Source organism: Leptopilina heterotoma, unplaced genomic scaffold (genome assembly GCF_015476425.1).
Source record: "Leptopilina heterotoma isolate Lh14 unplaced genomic scaffold, ASM1547642v1 Lhet_70, whole genome shotgun sequence".
NCBI lineage: Eukaryota > Metazoa > Arthropoda > Insecta > Hymenoptera > Figitidae > Leptopilina > Leptopilina heterotoma.
In genome coordinates, this window is record NW_025111162.1 from 422,251 (window position 1) to 446,369 (window position 24,119).

At 29.4% G+C, this 24,119-nt stretch overlaps 1 protein-coding gene across 7 annotated transcripts in view; it reads right to left on the bottom strand.

Annotated features, from left to right (window-relative positions):
• Window positions 1-24,119, bottom strand: part of LOC122510539 — a 253,126-nt gene that overhangs the window by 37,938 nt on the left and 191,069 nt on the right. Inside the window, exon 1 of one of the 7 annotated variants that reach the window (XM_043625281.1) lies at window positions 15,322-15,378. The exons of the other annotated variants lie outside the window; for them this stretch is intronic. The gene's annotated coding sequence lies outside the window, so the exon portion shown is untranslated. Of the gene's footprint in view, window positions 1-15,321; window positions 15,379-24,119 lie in introns of those variants that run through there. 7 annotated transcript variants of the gene reach the window in all.

Genomic DNA, 24,119 nt, shown 5'->3' on the forward strand with positions numbered 1-24,119 from the left:
AATGGTATAATTCAAATTCATTTTTATGAAAGTGGTTCGGCCAGCTTCACAGACCTACAATACTTTAATTTTTTTTATCAAATAATTTTAATATATTTTTTTAATTGTTTATTTTAACTCTACCAATTACCGATAAGTGTTGCAAGTATTGTTTTAATATTTTTGTACGGAACCCGCCATTGTAGTGCGAGTACAACTCGCACTTGTCCAATTTTTTTTATTTTAAGTTAAGAAATTAAAGTCAGAAAACAATCTGTCATTTATTCTCTTAAAATTTCACTCTTCCTTAAAATATTTAATGCCACGTGTTTAAACTAAAAAAATTTTAAAATATTTTTTTTGATTTTTTTTCAAAAAGTTTCTTAAATAAATTTTTTGTCGTCAGACTGTAATAATACACTAGGATACTAATTTTCAGCTCATTAGGTCAAATAATGTAAAAGTTAGGAAAAAATTTTTTTTTTTTAAATTGTTTAGTTTTTCCTTGACAACGCTATGGCCATCATTACATATCAAGTTCTCTATATTTTTCCTGTAATATTCGAGTAAAAATACACCAGTATGCAAAATTTCAGCTCTCCATGTCCAGTAGTTTAGAAGTTAAGGGGGGGTTCCGCCGATACACTGTAGGTGTACGGAACCCTAAAAAGAAAAAAATGTTATTTAATATCTGCGTAATATATAATTTTAAAAAAGATTGTTAATTTTTAGTAAATCCAGATTTTAGGAAAATCTTAGTGTTTTATTTTACATTTTTTCGTATAATATCTACAAAAAAAAATTTTTACTAGGTCATTCTTGTTTTAATTTACTTTGAAATATATACACAAAAGATTTAATAAAGCAGAAACGATTAAAAAAATGTTTACGAAACATTATAGAAAGACAAAGTTCGATGCACAAAATAGTCCCATCCCGGGAGCTATTGTATGCACAACAGAACTTTCAATGACTATAACTCAGACAAAAAAATTTTTTTCTTTGCCAAATTCATATGAAACCTTCAGAAGGATGTCAACAACATATAGCAAAAGTTGATTTTCTTTTTTTTTTAATTTTGAATTTTAATAAATCTTTGAGTCAAAAAAAGCTATTTGGTGCACAAAATAGCCCCAGTTGACGGTATGTAAAGAATCCGGTAATAGTCAGCGGCAATCCGAAAAATATCCGATCAAAACACCCCAGTTCGAAAATAAGTCTTATAATAATATGGAATTTGTAAATATATACAATCCACAGACAGTCCAAAACAATCCATATTCAATCCAATTCAAAGACTTATTCCGGAATGATTTTGGTATAATATTGAATTTGTACACTACCGTCCACGAGTATCAGGACGATTACACGCGACTCTATGAAAAAACATGCCATCACTATTTCAATCATATCTCTTAAATAAAAGGAGATACAAAAAAACTTAAATACGGTTAGAAAGCTGATTAAATTTTGCGTAAAATAAGCCCTCTTTAAAGTCATTTCCTTGACTATTTTTTGAGTTATACAGTAAGAAAGAAATAAAAGAAATTATTAAATTTTCTCATTTTGGTCTCTTGACTTCAACTTTTTCAAAAATCTAAAAAAATTTAAATAAAATTTTGTTAAAAACAGAAAAATCTTCGTTAGAATTTCATCTTTAAAATAAGCCTTCGAAAATTCAAAAAGGTTAATCCGTCTTCGATTTATCATTAAAAGTGTGAAGTTGTGTTGCGACCGATCGGTCCCAATGGGAAGTAAACGATTGGTTCAATAATGGGCCATGCTTGGCGAACTCCGTTCCATTATTGGAACATTAATGGCAACCATCATTGGACCACCAATGGTTTAAACTTGGGATGATCACGCTACTGCCAATGATCGGTAGCCAAGCATCGGGCCAATATTAGTTGCCAAGGAATTGCCAAGGAAACAAAATCGATTTTCAAAAGCTTGATTTTTTATTAGCAGCCAACAAAAAACTAAGGTTTTGAAAATTTATTTTTTTTAATTATTAATTAAAATTTATTTTTAAAAAATATATTTTTCAAAAATTTATTTTAAAAAAATATATTTTTCAAAAATATATATTTTTTTAAATTAATAGAACATATTAATTTAATTTTTCACCTCTGGTAAAACAAAGGTGAAAGACTGATAAAAATTCCCTCACCGTATCTCACAGTGGAGGGATAACTGTGAATGTCTTTGCGAGAGAGGAGCAGGTACTTATAGAGCCAGTGAAACAGGTCACAAGCGAGAAGAAATCACTAGCATGCACTCTGGCGGCGCTTGTCGGAACTGTTTTCTGGCGCGCATGCATATCCTGACATTATCGACACAGCGCTTGGCAACCAACGTTGGGCCACTTTCGACAAGCGCCGCCAGAGTGCATGCTAGTGATTCCTTCTCGCTTGTGACCTGTTTCACTGACTCTATAAGTACCTGCTCCTCTCTCGCAAAGACATTCACAGTTATCCCTCCACTGTAAAATATAAAGTGAGGGAATTTATCAGTCTTTCATCTTTGTTTTACCAGAGGTGACAAATTAAATTAATATGTTCTATTAATTTAAAAAAATATATTTTTTTAAAATAAATTTTTGAAAAATATATTTTTTTTAAATATAAATTTTTGAAAAATAAATTTTAATTAATAATTAAAAAAAATAAATTTTCAAAACCTTGGTTTTTTGTTGGCTGCCAATAAAAAATCAAGCTTTTGAAAATCGATTTTGTTTCCTTGGCAATTCCTTGGCAACTAATATTGGCCCGATGCTTGGCTACCGATCATTGGCAGTAGCGTGATCATCCCAAGTTTAAACCATTGGTGGTCCAATGATGGTTGCCAATTGTTTTGCCAAGAAAAAACCATTGGGTACCAAGCATGGCCCATTATTGAACCAATCGTTAACATTGGCAACTTCCCGTTGGGGTGCATTGAAATTCAACTGTGACGATTCGATTCTAGCTTTGCACGGCTGCGAATGGGAGAGAAAACATAGACGGATTTATGCTGGGGAATAATAAATAATGATGTTTCACGAGTAATATAAAGAAACTCGAAAAATTATCGATCCCCCGCATGAATTCGTCCCTGCTTTCTATCTCATTTGCTGCCGCGCGAAGCCAGAATCGAGTCGTCACAGTTGAATTTCAATGCACCAATCGGTCGAAACACGGCTTCACATTTTTAATGATATATCAAAGACGGATTAACCTTTTTTTAATTTTCGAAGGCTTATTTTAAAGCTGAAATTCCAACGAAGATTTCTATGTTTTTAGAAAAATGTTATCTACATTTTTCTAGATTTTTGAAAAGGTTGATGTCAAGAGACAAAATTAAGAAAATTTGATAATTTTTTTTATTTCTTTCTTACTCTAGAACTTAAAAAATAGTTAACAAAATGACTTCAAAGACGGCTTATTTTAAGAAAAATTTAATCAGCTTTCTAACCGTATTTAAGTTGTTTTTGTAACTCCTTTTACTTCAGAGATATGATTGAAAAAAAGATGGCATGTTTTTTCATAGAGACGCTTGTAGTCGTCCTGATACTCGTGGACGGTAGTGTATATTAAAAACAATTTGTATTAAATTCAAACTATAATTATAATTTGGTATGACAAAAACCTGACCATAACCAGATTAATTCCGGATTTAATCGGACTAATTTCACATTTGCAAGTTGCGTATTATTAGACTAACTTCGGACTAGATCGGACTAATTCCGGATTCACTGGTTATACACAAACCGTATTGAGTTTGGATTTATCCGGACTAATTCCGAGTGACAAAAACCTGACCATCAGGTTGGTTCTTATTTTGGCGATGTTTCCAAATCATCGGTCTCACCCCAGAAAATTAATCAAGGTATAAAAAAAAATTTTCCTAAAAGTTTGAATCAAATCGAACAATATTAACACGTGCCTCTAGTCGACTGAAATTTTAAATGAAAAATACATGTAATTTTTCCTGGAAATCACAAAAAAAAATTTCTAGCTTATACAAATTTATTTAAAACTAGCAACTTATACCTCACTCGCTAACGCTCGTTCGGTTGTATTTAAACTTATTTGTTTTTACTTATTTATTTTTATTTATTTCAACTAAGTAAATATTTACTGGACAAATATTTTAATTTATGGTATCAAATAAATAGTTTTTTGTACCAAATACAAATTACTTAAGTCAATTGAATGGAATAATTTGATCTAATAAATATTGCTTTAAATAAATTATGAAAATTACTTGACTTAATAATGCATAGTTTTTAATTAAAATAAATATTTATTTGCATCAATATAATAATTTTTTTGAAATAACTAAATATTTATTTGTACACGGAGAAAAATAAAGGGTTAAACTTAGAAGTTTTGAATGTTAGACTGTTTCTCTGGATACTTAGTAAGAAAAAGGATAAAGATACGTCTATTACACAGGCACACAAAAAAAAAAGTGTCGTGGCCGAGACACTACAGTAGTATATTCCCATGTATTTTTGGCCGCTGAATCCGAATCTGAAGTCCGAATGCTCAAATTGGTTCTTTTTTTTAGTTATACTCAAAAAACGACTCAAAACACGAATTTGAACCAAAAAAATTAAAAAATTTTTTTGTGACATGACAATAGCATATTTCCATGTATTTTTTCCCGCTGAATCCGGATTCGAAGTCAGAATTGACAGATGTGCTCAAAATTATGAGCTAAACTCAAAAAACGACTCAAAAAACCGAATTAAAATGACGAAAATGAAAAATTTTTTCTGTGACATTGCAAAAGTATATTCCTATGTATTTTTGCATGCTGAATCCGAATTCGGAGTCAAAATTGACAGATTTGCTCAAAATTTTGAGATAAACTCAAAAAACCACTCAGAAAAAGACTCAAAAAACCGAATTAAGATGAAAAAAATTTTTATGACACTACACAGTAGTGTAATATAGTAATATTCCCATGTACTTTTTCCCGCTGAATCCGTATTCGCAGTCAGAATTGACAGATTTGTTAAAAATTTTGAGATAAGCTCAAAGAACTGATAAAAAAAGCGATTTAAAATAAAGAAATGGCAATTTTTTGCTATGACACTACATTACAGTATTTCCATATATTTTTACACTCGGATCTCGCATTTGAAGTCAGAATTATTCTAATGGCTCAAAATTTTGAGACACACAAGAAAATCTGTTAAGTTACAAAAATTAAAGTCAAGAAACTCTACTTTTCTTGCTAGTACACTACATTAGTATATTCTCATGTTTTTACATCTGCTTCTAAATTCAAAGTTAAAATTATTAAATTGGCTCAAAATTTTAAGTTAAATCCAAAAATGCTCAAAATTTAATTTAATGCAAAAGAGTTCATTTTTTTGGTATTCGGTAGTGTATTCTCATGAATTTTATATACGCTGAATACAAATTCGAAGTTAGAATTATCAGAATGACATAAAATTTTTTAGAACTCAAACCCTGGTTACAGGTACAAGTATGCATGTTTTTGAGCACTTTTAATGAAATCCAAAATTTTGAGCCACTTTAAAAATTCTGACTTTGGAATCACAGTGAAAAAATACATGGGAATACACCAGTGTAGTGTCATAGCAAAAAATGTCCTTTATTCATATTAAATTACATTTTTATCAGTTTTTTTAATATATCAAAATTTTTAGCAAATCAGTCATAAATCTGTCAATTCTGACTTTAAATGCGAGATCCGATATGGAAATACTGTAATGTAGTGTCATAGCAAAAAATTTCCATTTCTTTATTTTAAATCGCTTTTTTTATCAGTTCTTTGAGCTTATCTCAAAATTTTGAGCAAATCTGTCAATTCTGACTGCGAATTCGGATTCAGCGGGAAAAAGTACATGGGAATATAGTAGTGTAGTGTCATAAAAAATTTTTTTCATCTTAATTCGGTTTTTTGAGTCTTTTTTTGAGTGGTTTTTTGAGTTTATCTCAAAATTTTGAGCAAATCTGTCAATTTTGACTTCGAATCCGGATTCAGCGGGAAAAAATACATGGAAATATGCTATTGTCATGTCACAAAAAAATTTTTTAATTTTTTTGGTTCAAATTCGTGTTTTGAGTCGTTTTTTGAGTATAACTCAAAAAAAAGAACCAATTTGAGCATTCGGACTTCAGATTCGGATTCAGCGGCCAAAAATACATGGGAATATACTACTGTAGTGTCTCGGCCACGACACTTTTTTTTTTGTGTGCCTGTGTTATTTTCTTACTAATAGGATTTTCTGTAATGATGGGACATCGACATCGGTAACATCGAAGCATCGATGTTTCAAACCTCGATGTTTTAATTTCGATATTTTCCATGTATCGAGGTTTTCTTCCGATGTTTGATATTAGTCTAAATTAACCCTTTGCGGCATAATGACACTCCTGAGTGTCACCTTTTTTCTCCACTTTTTTGCATTTTGCAAGCGCTATTTTATTTGTTTCAATGAAAAAAAGCATTTTACATGTATCAGGGAACATTCCTTACTATAGCAAAGAAGAAAAAATATATTTTTTGTTGATAAAATTATTGTTATAAATAAATAAACTTTAAAAAAAGCAGTTTTTTTACAATAAATGTAATTGTGTCTAACCAACAATATGAAATACTTTGACGATCATGTCTAGACAGTTTTTGGGGTCGCTGATTACGAATCTGGGGTCAGTTTTTAAAAATTCAAAATGGCGGATTTATTTTTTAGAATTGCTCAAATTCACATGAAACTTGTTACTCAGGGGTTTTTAGGCGCTGATTACGAATATCAAGTCAGATTTTCATTCAGGGACCCCAAAAACACCCGAGTAACAAATTTAAAGCGAATTTGATCAATTTTAAGAAAATAAGTCCGCCATATTGGATCCGCCATTTTGAATTTTGAATATATGAGAAATCCGACTTCAGATTCTTAATCAGCGACCTTGAAAACCCCCTAAAGTGTACTTGGTTATTAAATTCATTGACTAGAAAAATGTATGCTTCAAAGGGTTAAGTGGGGAAAAAAGGATTTTTTTTAAATATCTCCTTTTTTGCCTCTAACAGTTTGTGTTTTTTATCTTTTAAACAATTGCTCTTATCGCATTGAAAATCTTTAAACACAAATTATTATACACAAAAAATAAAAAAGATATTTCAAAAATAATATTTGCCCATCATTAAGTAGTTTTGACCCATTTCCTTCTAAACTTTTTATTAAAACCAACCAATATCGTAGGTTTCAAGTTGCTTAAAATGTGAATCATCTTAATATGCTATATGGGGCGTTCCATGACTCTATGCACCGACGAAATTTTGGTTTTGTTTACACTTTGTAATTCGATAGTGTTTAGAGTCCTAAATAATTGTGCCAAAAAGTTTTACAAAATTTTTAATATTTTGCAAGATATTTACAATCAAATAATTTCGATACCTTTTTTCAGAAATTTTTATCTCGTAAACTACCCAATGGGAAAAAGACCATTAGCACATTAATGGCCCAATAATGGGAGCCACCATTCCATTATTGTCCCATTATTGGCACCCAATAATGGACCACTAATGGTACAATCGTGGGATGTCCACGCCGATGCCAATAATTGGCAACCATTATTGGCACATTATTGGCTGCCATTAAAAAACCAATAATAAAAAAAAAATTTTATTAAATTTTATTAAATAATAAATTTATTTATTTAATAATTATTTTATTTATTATTATTATTTATTATTAAAAATATTAATTTTTTTAATTAATTATTTTATAGAAATGGTTATTATTTTCTATCACATCGAAATGTGAATAACCCTTTAATTCAGAGTCTAAAAATTATTTATCTCACATCCATCAGTGCAAAAATAGTAGAGAAAGGGCAGAATAAAATTCCACAAATATTCGTAAGAATGCTGCCTCCTTATATGTATACTTTTCAAGTTTCGTGTTAGTTGCGAGAGAGTTTCAAGCAACACCTCCTATGGGACGTTGAGCGAACTACATACTTACCTTATCATAATTTCTGCAGCGCGGGTATGTACATAGTTCGCTCAACGCTCCGTAGGAGGTGTTGTTTCAAACTCTCTCGCAACTAACATGAAACTTGTAAAGTATATAAGGAGGCAGCATTCTCACGAATATTTGTGGAATTTTATTGTGCCCGTCCTCTTCTATTTTTGCACTGATGGATGTGAGGTAAATAATTTTTAGACTCTGAACGAAAGGGTTATTCACATTTCGATGTGATAGAAAATAATAACCATTTCTATAAAATAATTAATTAAAGAAATTAATATTTTTAATAATAAATAATAATCTATATTAATAAAATCAGACTTTTGTCTGTACATTGCACGAAATTAATTTTTTCTAGCATAATTTACTTATTTGAACAACGGAGAATCCAAAAATGGTAATAGAAAATTTCCTGTCTGTATGTATGTATGTGTGTATGTATGTATGTATGTATGTATGTATGTCCGCAAAATTTTGTTCGCGTATAACTTAAAAACATCTTGACCGATTGAAGTAAAATTTGGCAATCTTTTAGGTATTGGTCTAACTTAAAATATTAGCTATATTTGATGAAAAAATATTGAGCTGAACAAAAGTTATGAATTTTTCAAAAAATTCAAAAAAAATTTTTTTTTCAATTTTTGCAGATTGGCATAAATTTTTTAATTTATTAATAATATAAATGATTTTAAAGATATATAAAAATAAATTGAATTAAAAAATGATATTAATATGAAAAAAAATTATGAATTTTTGAGAAAATTCAAATTTTCTTAAAAATTTTGACAGATTGCTGTAAATTAATCAGTATAAACAATAAACAATAAATTTACAGATTTTAAATATATTAATTGGAACGGGAGGTATTCAATTTTTTCAAAAAATTAAAAAAATGGAAAATTTCCAAATTTTTTATTTTTTAATGTATATTTTTTAAACTTTCTGTAATTAAATATTACATGTTATTTAATCATATTTTAGCACAATTTTGAAAAAAACACTGTTCTATAACTATAAGATGGAAGTCCTAAGTCATGAAGGAGTATAAGGAGACATCTCCAATGGGAAAATTTCCTGATATTGACTGTACTTCTCTGCAGTAAAATCGACAGGTACGCGAAAAGTAATAGCCTCATGTTCACTGATAACAGCGCCGCCAAACGGGAGAAATAAGTGCAATTTTACATTTTAAGTATTTTTATCTTTGACAGCTGATTGATATTTAAAGTTAGAGGATCCTCTGAGTGTTGTATTGTAAAATAGATGAACAGAATTAAATTGTTTTATACGTTATATAAATAGAAAGGACTTCAAATAAACAACCAAAAATTCTTTGCATTAAATTCATAAATGTCTGTTGGTAAAAGTATAAAAACTTTTACCCTTACAAAATAGTATATTAAATAAACTTATCATTCTCGGTGCTTTGTAAAAACACTTTTTTCAGAAGCATTTTTATTTGCTTTATAACTAGACATGCAATTTTTTATAAAACAATTCATATTACTATTATTTTATTGTTAAAAAAACTACGTAAACAAAACTTTTATCATGGACAGCATGGAGGGTATATATTTTCTCCTGTAGGGGCGCTAATATCAGTGAACAAATTTCCGGTATGCCAATTTTCGTGCATGGCGATTTTACGCAGTCAAGTACAGTCAATAGGGATACATATACATACTTCTCCTTATACTCCTTCATGTCCTAAGTATAAAAATGTTTTTAATATCAAAAAATTGAAAAATTATAATTGACAGACCAATTGCTATAAACAGGGCCGCCAAGCTGTAATGTAAGTAACCAATATACTGTATAGTTCGTCGCCCCTGGGATGGAGGCGCTTCTGTCGCCACTCACTCATAAGAAATATGTGTAAAGATAGAGCGGGGCTTATGTAGTAGTGTGTAAACAAAATTTTTAACCTTTATTATAATCGTTTGTTAAGGGCATTTGAACCATGATGACGTCACAGATTTAAAACTAATGCTTTGCACAAACTGTGACGTCATCAAGGTTCAAATCCCCTTAAGTAAAAAATATTTAAAATACATCATTTGAACACGTTTTATTGAACAAATTTAATGTGAATAGAAGGGTGAAAATGACTTTGTTCTATTCTATCAGTATTGCTTAAGTAAATATTTTAATTTTTTGCAAACATATACCGGCATTATAACTGTCAGTTTACATTTTCATTTTCCTTAGTCTTTGTATTTCTATCATTTAATAATAATATCAGTAATAAATATAACAAATTTAATATATAACAGTGATTGATTAACAAAATTTTAACAGAATAACATAAATTATCTTTTAATAATTAAGAGATTGCTTACTGTCAAAATGCCAGCATAAAAAAATTGAAATATTTTCCTAAGGAATACTTACATAGACTAACAAAAATTGTTCTCATTTTTCCCTTCATATAGTATTTTCTTTTTAATTTTTTTCAGTGAAACGTTTTCAAATGATGTATATTTAATATTTTTTACTAAACAAACGATTATAATAAAGGTTAAAAATTTTGTTTACACACTACTACATAAGCCCCGCTCTATCGTTACACATATTTCTTATGTGTGAGTGGCGACAGAAGCGCCTCCATCCCAGGGGCGACGAACTATACAGTATATTGGTTACTTACATTACAGCTTGGCGGCCCTGGCTATAAAGCTTAATTCAGTAGTATTTTTGGAGCCTCTGATAAATTTTTGACGTCAAAATAATGCAATTTAGAATTATTTGTTTATCCAATTAATCAAAAATTGTTTAATTGCAAAAATTTCGAAAATATTCAAAATGGAGATTTTTATGATAAAATTGATACTGCAGGAATTCAAGAATATACCTGTGATACGATACTTGCATTATGCTACTGGGAAAAACTTAGATAGTAAAAAGTTTAGTTATTTTAGTTTTAGATTTAACTTTTAGGGATGTTTTGAGCATTGTAAAGGGTGTATTCCACGTCAGTTCAACACAAAAAATTTTATTAGGTTTTGGGATTCGGTTGAAATTGGGTAGATTATATCCTCTGGTGGTAATAAATAAAATCCCTAAGCGATTTTAAAAAATTTCAAAAACTGGCGGACATATTGGATTTTTAATTTTTTTGTACTTTTTTTTGAAAAATATATATCTCTGCTTCTTCTTAACGGATTTTAGTTTATGACCTCTTAAATTGTTCGTATTGAAATATGCTTTTATTTAAAAAATTAAAAAAATTATTTAAATTTTTTGTTTAAAAAAAGTAATTTAATTTTTTGAAAAGCCATAGAAAAAATATGCTACCTTCAATTTTTATCATTTTTTTACCATTTGTAGCCATAAATGTGTTGAACTTGTCCTGAATTTTTCATCGTGGGACAGCCAGTAGTTTTTGAGAAAAAAAATAAAACGTAAATCCTCGCATAACGCTGTAGCGCTCAGTTTTAATGCCGCACGATTGTAAATGGAATTTTAATGAAAGTACGAGTTTTTATTAACCCTAGAACTAAAATATGATTTTTTTATAGACTAACGAAAAACTGGGGAGGTTTGGTACCCCAGATTTGAAACAATTGTAAAAGGTTACCTTTTTTGTAATTTTTTTAATTTGTCAACAATGTGGCTAATTTGAAAAAATTAAACGGATTTTAAAAGGTAAATAGAGACAATTTTATTTTGATTAAGGCAACTTGAAAATTTAAATATTATTTACAATATATACAAATGTTAAATGATTTTAAAATAGAATAAAAATCATTTATTACAAAGGAGGTTTCTATTTTTTACGGGGGAGTTTCCGAGGTCTTACAGTTTTTCTTTATTTACCTTTTAAAATCCGTTTAATTTTTTTACACACTAAAAAAAAAGTTTTACTTTTAGCCTGTTTTCGAGGCTGAATTTAAGGTGTAAACGGAGTCAGCCCCATTAAACAAGGACAGACTTATGTGAAATACATGGGCTGAATTTAAGGTGTAAACGGAGTCAGACTTTTTTTTTCCTGTGTAAATTAGCCACATTGTTGACAAATTAAAAAAATTACAAAAAAGGTAACCTTTTACAATTGTTTCAAATCTGGGGTACCAAACCTCCCCAGTTTTTCGTTAGTCTATAAAAAAATCATATTTTAGTTCTAGGGTTAATAAAAACTCGTACTTTCATTAAAACTCCATTTACAATCGTGCGGCATTAAAACTGAGCGCTACAGCGCTATGCGAGGATTTACGTTTTATTTTTTTTCTCAAAAACTACTGGCTGTCCCACGATGAAAATTTCAGGACAAGTTCAACACATTTATGGCTACAAATAGTAAAAAAATGATAAAAATTGAAGGTAGCATATTTTTTCTATGGCTTTTCAAAAAATTAAATTAATTTTTTAAACAAAAAATTTAAATAATTTTTTTAATTTTAATTTTTTAAATAAAAGCATATTTCAATACGAACAATTTAAGAGGTCATAAACTAAAATCCGTTAAGAAGAAGCAGAGATATATATTTTTCAAAAAAAAGTACAAAAAAATTAAAAATCCAATATGTCCGCCAGTTTTTGAAATTTTTTAAAATCGCTTGGGGATTTTATTTATTACCACCAGAGGATATAATCTACCCAATTTCAACCGAATCCCAAAACCTAATAAAATTTTTTGTGTTGAACTGACGTGGAATACACCAAAGGCAAAAGTTAAACAGGGTGTCTATTATTATTTTTGTTTCACAAACTATCCGGTTTTTCCCAGCTTTGTCCAAATTTTTCCAGGTGTATCTTTTCTCATCAAATATAAATTTTCTTGATAAGTATTAATAATAAATAAAACTACAAGTGGCTACAAAAATTCACTTATTTTATGAAAATACTCTTCGACGGGTTTTTGTTTTTACTAATACTTTTAACAGGGGTTCTACCAACTGGAAAAAACGGGAAATATGCAGGAATTTAATTTAATCGGGGAAAACTGTGAATTCAGCATGCAATGTAGGTATTATTTTAGATTTTAGCAATTATGGTACAATTAATTCGAATTTGACTTTACTACAACTCCAAGAACTGGTGGAAATTTTGGGTTAACTTATAATACAATAATTAAATTTCTACAAATAATTGACAAACAATGTTCTCTGCATTTTAATTAATTAAAAATAAATTATTTGATGATAAAAAGTCAATCACTGATTTAAAATGGTAATATTTTTTTCTAATGAAATAGTTAATGGTAGCTAATTATTATTTTTTCCGGTCAAATTAAATTCCCCGCTATTTTCCATTTTTCGAGACTGGTAGACACACTATTGAATGTATTTGCAGAAACTAAAACCCGTCGAAGACGGGTACGACAGCTAGTAATAAATAAAATAATAATTAAATAAATAAATTTATTATTTGATAAAATTTAATAAAATTCTTTTTTTATTATTGGTTTTTTAATAGCAGCCAATAATGGTTGCCAATTATTGGCATCGGCGTGGACATCCCACGATTTTACCATTAGTAGTCCATTATTGGTTGTTAATAATAAACCTAGAGAAAACCAATGGCTCCCAATATTGGGCCATTAATGCACCAATGGTAGACTAATGGCTATTTCCCATTGGGTATTAATCGTAGAAAAAAATTTTGTTATTAAAAATTATAGAGAAAATATTGAACATTAATAATATTATTTTTAAAAATGACAAAACTTAATTTTTTAACAATAATTTGTTTAAACAATAATTTTTTAATGTTAATATTTTTTATGAAGATGGTGATATAATTTTTAAATTTTTTTAAAATAAACTTCATTATGTACTGAACTGACTGTGTAAATATAAAAATGCTGGTTTTTGAAATTTTTACTGCACTATTCTTACGCACGTCACCGTCACCAATATTGTTACAATATATTGTAACAATATTGTTACGACAAATTTCTCTAGACTTTGGGTTTTTGCAAGTCTAGACAATATAGTTGTATAATAATATAAATTTTTCTTTCTAAACCAAAGTTTGAACATTTACAAAATTCACCAATATTGTTACAATATATTGTAACAATATTGTTACGACAAATTTGTCTAGACTTTGAGTTTTTGCAAGTCTAGACAATATAGTTGTATAATAATATAAATATTTTTTACAAAATTAAAACCTATAGCCCAAGTGCGAATTGCCAAGATGACAAAAACGACCCATCATTGGTACAGTAATGTCTGCCGAGAATTGCCAGTAGTTACTGGTGTTCAAAACGTCCCATTGATGGGCCAATGATGGCGCCGATGGTCAGATTTTCAAATTTCTTAAGACTGGGCCAGCTCTCGGCCCAATAATGGCACATTCACGGCAAAGTTGATCAATCTTTAATGTCAATATTCAATTGCCAGTGATGTGACGAAGATCGGTCCACTTATGGACATTAGTGGCACTTTAATGGCAAAATTTTGTGTCTTTGATGGCAAATTATAATTGCCAGAATTGGGGCGTAGCTTGGCCCAATAACGGTAAATTATTGTCTAACATTTTGTATCTATGATGGCAAATTATAATTGCCAATATTGGGATGTAGCTCGGCCCAATAATGGCAGAGTATCGGCCAGTGTAGTGTATCTTATAAGAACCCTTTTGCTTTCTCGACTTCAGGTTACAGTAGCAGAGTGGTCAGAGTGTTAGTCTGTGGTGCATCAGGTTCAGGTATCGATCCCCGCGAGCGGTAAGAATTTTTCAAATATTTGTAAGTTTGCGTTTAATTTAGAGAAATAATAGCTGTATAAATATTAAAAATTAATTAGTTAATTAAATTAATTAAATAAAAAAATACCGATAATTGGCTGCCAAGAGTAGGCACTGACTATGCCGTCACTGGGCCAGTTTTGGGTCGTTTTTAATTTCGCACTTGGGAGTGGTTAGAAAATGTAAAAAATTATTAATCATATGTAAGCAATAGTTTCTTCTCAAGTCAATTTCATGAAAGTCCTATTTATTATAGAAGCTTTTCGATCAGGTCAACGCTGATCATCTTCAGTATTACTAAAAAATAAATGTTCATAAAAAATTATATTAACAAAAAAAACGAACATTCTATAGAGAGAGACAAAATTATTTTCATGTTACAAACCTATGCTAATATGGTAAATTATACATGTTATTGACCTTGAGGATATTGCCATTGAACATTTGGATTTCGAACCAGCCTTTTTCAAACGATATGTTGACGATATTTGTGCTATTATACCTTCGGACAAAACTGACCATCTTTTGGATGAATTTAATAAGTGTCACTCAAGAATCCAATTCACCATGGAAGTTGGAAATTTAGAAATAAACTTCTTAGACGTTACTTTGATAATTGAAAACGATAAAATCATCACAAATTGGTACAGGAAACCGACCTGGTCCGGAAGATACCTTAATTATCACTCTAACACTTCCATTAAATTCAAGGTTAGCACTATCAACAGTCTAATTGATCGTGCTATAAAGTTGTCAAACAATAGATTTCATAATGAAAACATAAACCTAATAAAAGAAATTTTGATTTTGAACAATTACCCTATAGAATTTATCAATAAGTGCATATATAAAAGATTAAATGTAATTTTTAATGATTATAACAGACTGAGTAGTCGTGTCAGGAATACCATTCAGTTTGAAAAAATAGTGATTTTACCATATGTGAATGAACTTCATAGAAAGCTGAATGGTATCTGCAAAAAACACGATTTAATACCAGTTTAACAAACTGAAAAGTGTGAAATTGATGTTTTCCGTTTCACGAAGGATCCTACAATACTACTTGACAAATCAAATGTGATATACGAAATACCATGTAATAGTTGTAATGGCGTATATATTGGTCAAACGCGCAGGAAGCTTAGAAAAAGAATCTACGAACACAAAAGAGATTGTGGGAAAGACACTAGTACAACAGCATTACGCTTGCTGGGTGTAAAAACATGATACATCGGATTGGCGTTGAAAAACATAATACCTCGGATTTGACTTGAAAAACATGACATATCGTCGTTTGAGTTGAAGAACATGACACGTCGAAAACGAAAATTTTTTATTCAAATTTCGGTAGGTACCACTGACCGCGAATCTTAAAATGTCTCAAATCTTTGAAACTTCTATGAAATAATAATAAAGTGACCATATTCCAAAAAAGGTTATTTGTCAGAGAAAAAAAGAGACAGGGAATTTGGAGGTGTAAATATGTGTGGAATTAAAACTGTACACGTTATATTGTACCAACTGAAATTTGAATAAAAAATTTTCTTTTTCGACGTGTCATGTTCTTCAACTCAAACGACGATATGTCATGTTTTTCAAGTCAAGTCCGAGGTATCATGTTTTTCAACGCCAATCCGATGTATCATATTTTTACACCCAGCAAGCGATTAGTTCATCACTCTCATGATTTAGATCACCTGTTTAATTTTAATAATACAAGAATCTTGGATTCTGAAGTAAATTGGTACAAACGGAATTTCTTAGAAATGTTCTACATCATGAGAAATCCGAACTCTGTCAATGTAAAAACCGACACGCAATTTTTAAATAGATCATATAAAAATTTTATTTTTAGTACTAGGAAATATTAATTATAATTTTAAAATAAGACCCAAACCTAACAGACTGTGATCTGTACTTTAGGCTTGCATAAACTGTGTATAACACTTTAACTATACCAACTTAGCCTAACCTACGAATTTCTTTTTAATGACTTCTTCTATCATGCTAATGTTGACAGCAAAACTGAATTTTCAATGTTTTTGATGTTTTTTAATGTCTTAGCATGCAATATGCCTGTGATAGTTGTTTCAAATATGTGAAATGTTTTCGGCAATTTGGCCTCGTCTTGTCATCATCGTAATAATAACATGTATAATTTACCATATTAGCATAGGTTTGTAACATGAAAATAATTTTGTCTCTCTCTATAGAATGTTCGTTTTTTTGTTAATATAATTTTTTATGAACATTTATTTTTTAGTAATACTGCAGATGATTAGCGTAGACCTAATCGAAAAGCTTCTATAATAAATAGGACTTTCATGAAATTGACTTGATAAGAAACTATTGCTTACACCTTACATATGATATATTCAGCCACAAGTCGAAACAAAAAAACTACATCTAATTACAATTAAAAATTATTAATATTTATAAAAATATAAATTATTTTATTTAAAATCATTGTGTAATAAGACAAAAATAGGTATCAATAATTAATTATTTGGATCAAATCAAAAATTACCATTTTTATATTTACACCGTCGGTTCAGTACATAATAAAGTTTATTTTTAAAAAATAAAAAAATTCCATCACCATCTTCATAAAACATAATAACTTAAAAAAATTATTGTTTAAACAAATTGTTAAAAAATTATTTTTTGTCATTTTTAAAAATAATATTATTAAAGTTCAATGTTTTCTCTATAATTTTGAATAACAAATAATTTTATTAATATTCGTGTGTAAATTTAATTAAATATGTAAAATATAAATGGTTATTTCACTATTAGAAAATAATTGCATTATCCAACTTAAAAGTAGTGATAATAAGAATTAGACGGTTCACAAAACAAATTGGCCCCCATATCCATCAGAGTTGGATAGTATATCCAACATCTAGGGATCCAATTAAATTGGATGTACTGTCCAACTAAATAGATCGCGCTCCAGACACCCACATAGCACCATATTTTGCGGGAAGCTAACGGGAAACTAACCATGTTAGCTTCTATAGCTAACATGGTTAGCTTCCCGTTAGCTTCCCCCCAGGTGCGAAAAGTTGGTCGGGCCATGGTCGCGCCGACCAAGTGGATAGTCGTGCCGACCTTGGCAGCCAAAGGTCGGCCGAACTAGTGAATTGTAACACCCGCCGTCCAGTGGCTAACATGGTCGGGCCGACCATGGGTGCCAAAGTCGGGCCGACCAGGGGTGCCAAAGTTTTCCCGACCATGAGAAAGAAGGTCGGCTTCATTTTGGCAACCATGGTCGTGCCGACCTTGGCAGCCAAAGGTCGGCCGAACTAGCGAATTGTAACACCCGCCGTCCAGTGGCTGACATGGTCGGGCCGACTATGGTTGCCAAAGTCGGGCCGACCAGGGGTGCCAAAGTTTTCCCGACCATGAGAAAGAAGGTCGGCTTCATTTTGGCAACCATGGTCGTGCCGACCTTGGCAGCCAATAGTCGGCCGACCGTTTGCAAAAAATTATTAACTTTACAATTAACAGATATTAAGTGATATCTTAATATTCATTATTTATTTATTTATTTATCGCATTCATCTTAACACTAGACGCAATCTTATACATAAATACAAATTAAAATTTCTAACGCTCGCAGGGATCGAACTCGCAACCTAAGGCACCGAAGTCTAACACGCTAACCATTACGCTACGCTTACATGAAAGCCTAAGAACAAAAATGAATTTATAAGCTGCAATTTAAAAAAAGAAATTTGTAATTCATAACGATTAATAAATCAGATAACGTTTATTAGTTTTTGTTTAATCCATTTTAGCTAAAATAATTAACACAAAAACTTTTAATTTCTACCATGGCAGTATAGAAATGTTTTTTAAGATGGTCGGGCCAACCGTGGCCAGAGTCGGCCCGACCAACAGAAATTAGGTTTTTTACACTCTGGCTGCCATAGTTTTACCGACCATCGGCCCGACTCAGGCCAGAGTCGGCCCGACCAACAGAAATTAGGTTTTTTAAACTCTGGCTGCCATAGTTTTACCGACCATCGGCCCGACTCAGGCCAGAGTCGGCCCGACCAACAGAAATTAGGTTTTTTACACTCTGGCTGCCATAGTTTTACCGACCATCGGCCCGACTCAGGCCAGAGTCGGCCCGACCAACAGAAATTAGGTTTTTTAAACTCTGGCTGCCATAGTTTTACCGACCATCGGCCCGACTCAGGCCAGAGTCGGCCCGACCAACAGAAATTAGGTTTTTTACACTCTGGCTGCCATAGTTTTACCGACCATCGGCCCGACTCAGGCCAGAGTCGGCCCGACCAACAGAAATTAGGTTTTTTAAACTCTGGCTGCCATAGTTTTACCGACCATCGGCCCGACTCAGGCCAGAGTCGGCCCGACCAACAGAAATTAGGTTTTTTACACTCTGGCTGCCATAGTTTTACCGACCATCGGCCCGACTCAGGCCAGAGTCGGCCCGACCAACAGAAATTAGGTTTTTTAAACTCTGGCTGCCATAGTTTTACCGACCATCGGCCCGACTCAGGCCAGAGTCGGCCCGACCAACAGAAATTAGGTTTTTTTCACTCTGGCTGCCATAGTTTTACCGACCATCGGCCCGACTCAGGCCAGAGTCGGCCCGACCAACAGAAATTAGGTTTTTTAAACTCTGGCTGCCATAGTTTTACCGACCATCGGCCCGACTCAGGCCAGAGTCGGCCCGACCAACAGAAATTAGGTTTTTTACACTCTGGCTGCCATAGTTTTACCGACCATCGGCCCGACTCAGGCCAGAGTCGGCCCGACCAACAGAAATTAGGTTTTTTTCACTCTGGCTGCCATAGTTTTACCGACCATCGGCCCGACTCAGGCCAGAGTCGGCCCGACCAACAGAAATTAGGTTTTTTACACTCTGGCTGCCATAGTTTTGCCGACCATCGGCCCGACTCAGGCCAGAGTCGGCCCGACCAACTAAAATTAGGTTCTCTAAACTCTGGCACCCATAGTCGGCCCAACCTTGGGTGGAAACAGTAACCAAAGTCGGCCCGACTTTGGCTGCCGACCTATTGGCAGCCATAGATGGGCCGACCTGGGCCCGACCTGCCAACTCTGGCGGCCGACCAAAATTCGCACCTGGGCCTTGGCCTATAAATGTCCTACGCTTTTTAGTTTTCCGTGTTAGCTTGCAGAAAGTTATCTAAGAAACTTTTCTGAAAACAAGTAGAGAAAAGTTCTTTAAAACTATCTCTGGTAAGTATCTGTAAGCATTAGAAGTTAGTTTCTAGTAAGCGTCATAATGTAAGTAATATAATATAAATTGATATTATACAAATAATCATTTACGGAATTTCCATAATTATCTATTTAATTTGCACTTAAACTTATTTAATATTTCAGTTTACTTATAGCTAAGAAAATAGTATTTATAAATTTAATAAAAATATAAAATAAAAAATATTTCTCTCTATAATTTATTTATTGCCGCGAACTGATTACTTATATATTCCTCAATATCAATATTATATTATTGAAGAATAATTTTGAAAATAAATTTGGAGGGACTGGGGGTAGAACCCGGGTTCACAACGCAGAAAGCAACAACCTAACCAACTAACCTAATCAACCATGTGTAGGGAAGAATATTTCGGGTCCTTTTAAGCTTCAAGTGATCTCATTGGTTGGCGTCACTAATGGCGGGATAATTTAAAAAAGGATTCACAAAGATATTTGAATTTTCTCATTACAATAAATAATTTAATTTCTAATATTATTTATTAATTAAATCTTCAAAAAATAAGAATAAATAAATTATTAAAAATGAAAATATTAAATTAGAAAGTTAATAGATAAGCATTAAACTAAACTTTATTTTTTTCCTTACTTAATTTGACTTCACATCTATTTGCAATTTGAAGTTAGTTGTTTCTGTTTGCATTTTGTTCTCTAGTTTTTTTTATAATTAATTTATTATTCTTTTTAATATTTTAATATTTAAAATTAATGAAAATTCTAATGTATAATAAAATGCTTTCAATATTAGAAAAGCAATTAAACAAAATTTTTGTCAATTAAAAATATTCCTTATGCGTTATTTCTTACTTAATTTTATAATTTTTAACCTGCAATAATTTAATTTTTACAAAAAAATAAATCCAAAATTTTCAAAATAATTAAATTTTTTGCGAAAAATTAAAATAAAATCTTTTAAAAAAGTTTATTCTTACGCAAAATTTAATTAGAATAATATTTAAAATATTTAAATTTTTATAAAGAGTTTTATCAAAATTTCTTATAATAATTTAATTCTTTTGTGAAATGTTATTAATTAATTATGAAACTAATTGAATTTCTGAGAAGAATAATTTTATTAAAATCTTTGAAAATCCTAATTAAATTCATTTGAATTTTTTTTCAAATAATGGAGTTTCTTTAATAATTTCAATCGAAGATTTTGAAAGTAATTGAAAATTATGAACATTTTTATTTTGTTATTTGCATAATAATAGTAAATCATTCCGTGCATAACATTTGCTGATTTATTCATAACTTTTGCAAAATAAAATTTGTAAATACGTTCCCGTGTGGAAATTGAATCTGGGCGCTAGCCATGCTATGTCCGGGGAGCCCAACTACAGGCTAGCCCCTGACCAGAAACCTAACGTTGTCATGGCTAACTCGGGCTATTTCCACACGGGTTAAGAATATTAAAATTTGAAAAAAGAATAGCAATTTTCATTAATGAATTATTTAATATTACAGGGTTGCCACAAAAAATTATTTACTTAAAAAATTATTAGATAAAAAAAATATTCTATTACATTTACTTACGAATTTCTTAAATTGTAAAATTATTCGCAAACATCAATAACTAAATTTTTAAATAAACATTTAATTATTATTTTCCCATAGAAATTAAAATTCTTCAAAACATTCAAATTCAAACATTTTTAAAATTTAACAACTTATATAAGAATATTATTATAAAACATAAAGATATCAATCACTCTGAGTCTTCGACTCGGAATATAAAATATTTCGAAAAAGTTAAATTATTTACAAACATTAGGTATAATAAAATTCGTTGCACGAATTCAATTATTTTCATAAATAATAAAATTTTTCACAGGATTTCAATTATTTTTAATACAATTTTTAATAAATTTCTCGAAAAATGAAATTATCTGCAAAAATTTTGTTGCAAGAATTTAATTACATTTCACGAATATAATGAAATTCTTCGTTGAAATTCAAATATTTTCAAAATCTACTATTTTAATAAAAGTTCTCAAAAGAATGCAATTATTAAAAAAAATGTAATAAAATTCATTGCAGGAATTCAATTATTTTCATAAATAATAGGTAAGATTCTTTACATTATTTTAATTATTTAAACAAAAATTTGAAATAATTCATTGCAAGAATTCAATTACTTTGATTAAATAAATAAAATTCTTCACAGGATTTCAATTATTTTTTATACAATTTTAAGTAAATTCTTCGAAAAATGCAATTATTTTCAAAAATTTGATTAAAATTCTTCAAAAGAATTCAATTATAAATTATTTTTAAAAATTCATGCCATAATGCTTTTAATATTCAATTATATCTAAAATTTTAACTGATATTCATTTTTAAATCAATTTTTATTGAAAAATTCTACAAGAATTCAATTATTTAAATATAAAAATAAATAATTTATTGAATAAATAAATGTTTCTCGAAATTGAATTAACATAAAGAATTTTATCAACAAAATTGAATTTTTTCGAGGAATTTTAATAAAATTTTCAAGAATAATTAATTTTTTCGAGAAATTCAATTAAAATTGTATTAAAAAATTGAAATCTATGATGAGTTTTATTATTCATGAAAATAATTGAATTTTTTAAAAAAAATATTATTTATGAAAATAACTGAATTATTGCGAAGAAATTTATAAAAAATTTTGTAAATAGTTGAACTCCTGTGAAATTTTTATTATTTATGAAAATAATTTAATGTTTGCTTAGAATTTTATGATTATTTTTTTATAAATATTTGAATTCTTTTGAAAAATTTTATTAAAATATTAGATATTGAAAATCATTGAATTTTATTATTTTTAAAGATAATTGAATTTTGAGGAGAATTTTTTTTAATTTTTGAATATAATTGAATTTCTGCGAAGAATTTCATTACTTTTAAAAATAATTGAATTTCTGCAATCGTTTGTAACTTATCCAAAATTTAATTATTTCCAGTACTTTAATAAAAATCTCTGACTTTTCCGTGACTTCCCTTGCCTCTGGCAATCCTGTAATAGAAATAATTTATTGTTTAAATTATATTTTTTTTAAAATCGATTCTTTAAATAAAAACATTTCAAATGAATAAATAAAATAAAAATGATTTAAAAAAATAGTAAAATAAATATAATTTAAAGAATAAATTATTTCTATTATTAAATAATTCATTAATAAAAATTGCTATTCTTTTTTCAAATTTTAATATTCTTAACGTATTTACAAATTTTATTTTGCAAAAGTTATGAATAAATCAGCAAATGTTATGCACGGAATGATTTACTATTATTATGCAAATAACAAAATAAAAATGTTCATAATTTTCAATTACTTTCAAAATCTTCGATTGAAATTATTAAAGAAACTCCATTATTTGAAAAAAAATTCAAATGAATTTAATTAGGATTTTCAAAGATTTTAATAAAATTATTCTTCTCAGAAATTCAATTAGTTTCATAATTAATTAATAACATTTCACAAAAGAATTAAATTATTATAAGAAATTTTGATAAAACTCTTTATAAAAATTTAAATATTTTAAATATTATTCTAATTAAATTTTGCGTAAGAATAAACTTTTTTAAAAGATTTTATTTTAATTTTTCGCAAAAAATTTAATTATTTTGAAAATTTTGGATTTATTTTTTTGTAAAAATTAAATTATTGCAGGTTAAAAATTATAAAATTAAGTAAGAAATAACGCATAAGGAATATTTTAATTGACAAAAATTTTGTTTAATTGCTTTTCTAATATTGAAAGCATTTTATTATACATTAGAATTTTCATTAATTTTAAATATTAAAATATTAAAAAGAATAATAAATTAATTATAAAAAAAACTAGAGAACAAAATGCAAACAGAAACAACTAACTTCAAATTGCAAATAGATGTGAAGTCAAATTAAGTAAGGAAAAAAATAAAGTTTAGTTTAATGCTTATCTATTAACTTTCTAATTTAATATTTTCATTTTTAATAATTTATTTATTCTTATTTTTTGAAGATTTAATTAATAAATAATATTAGAAATTAAATTATTTATTGTAATGAGAAAATTCAAATATCTTTGTGAATCCTTTTTTAAATTATCCCGCCATTAGTGACGCCAACCAATGAGATCACTTGAAGCTTAAAAGGACCCGAAATATTCTTCCCTACACATGGTTGATTAGGTTAGTTGGTTAGGTTGTTGC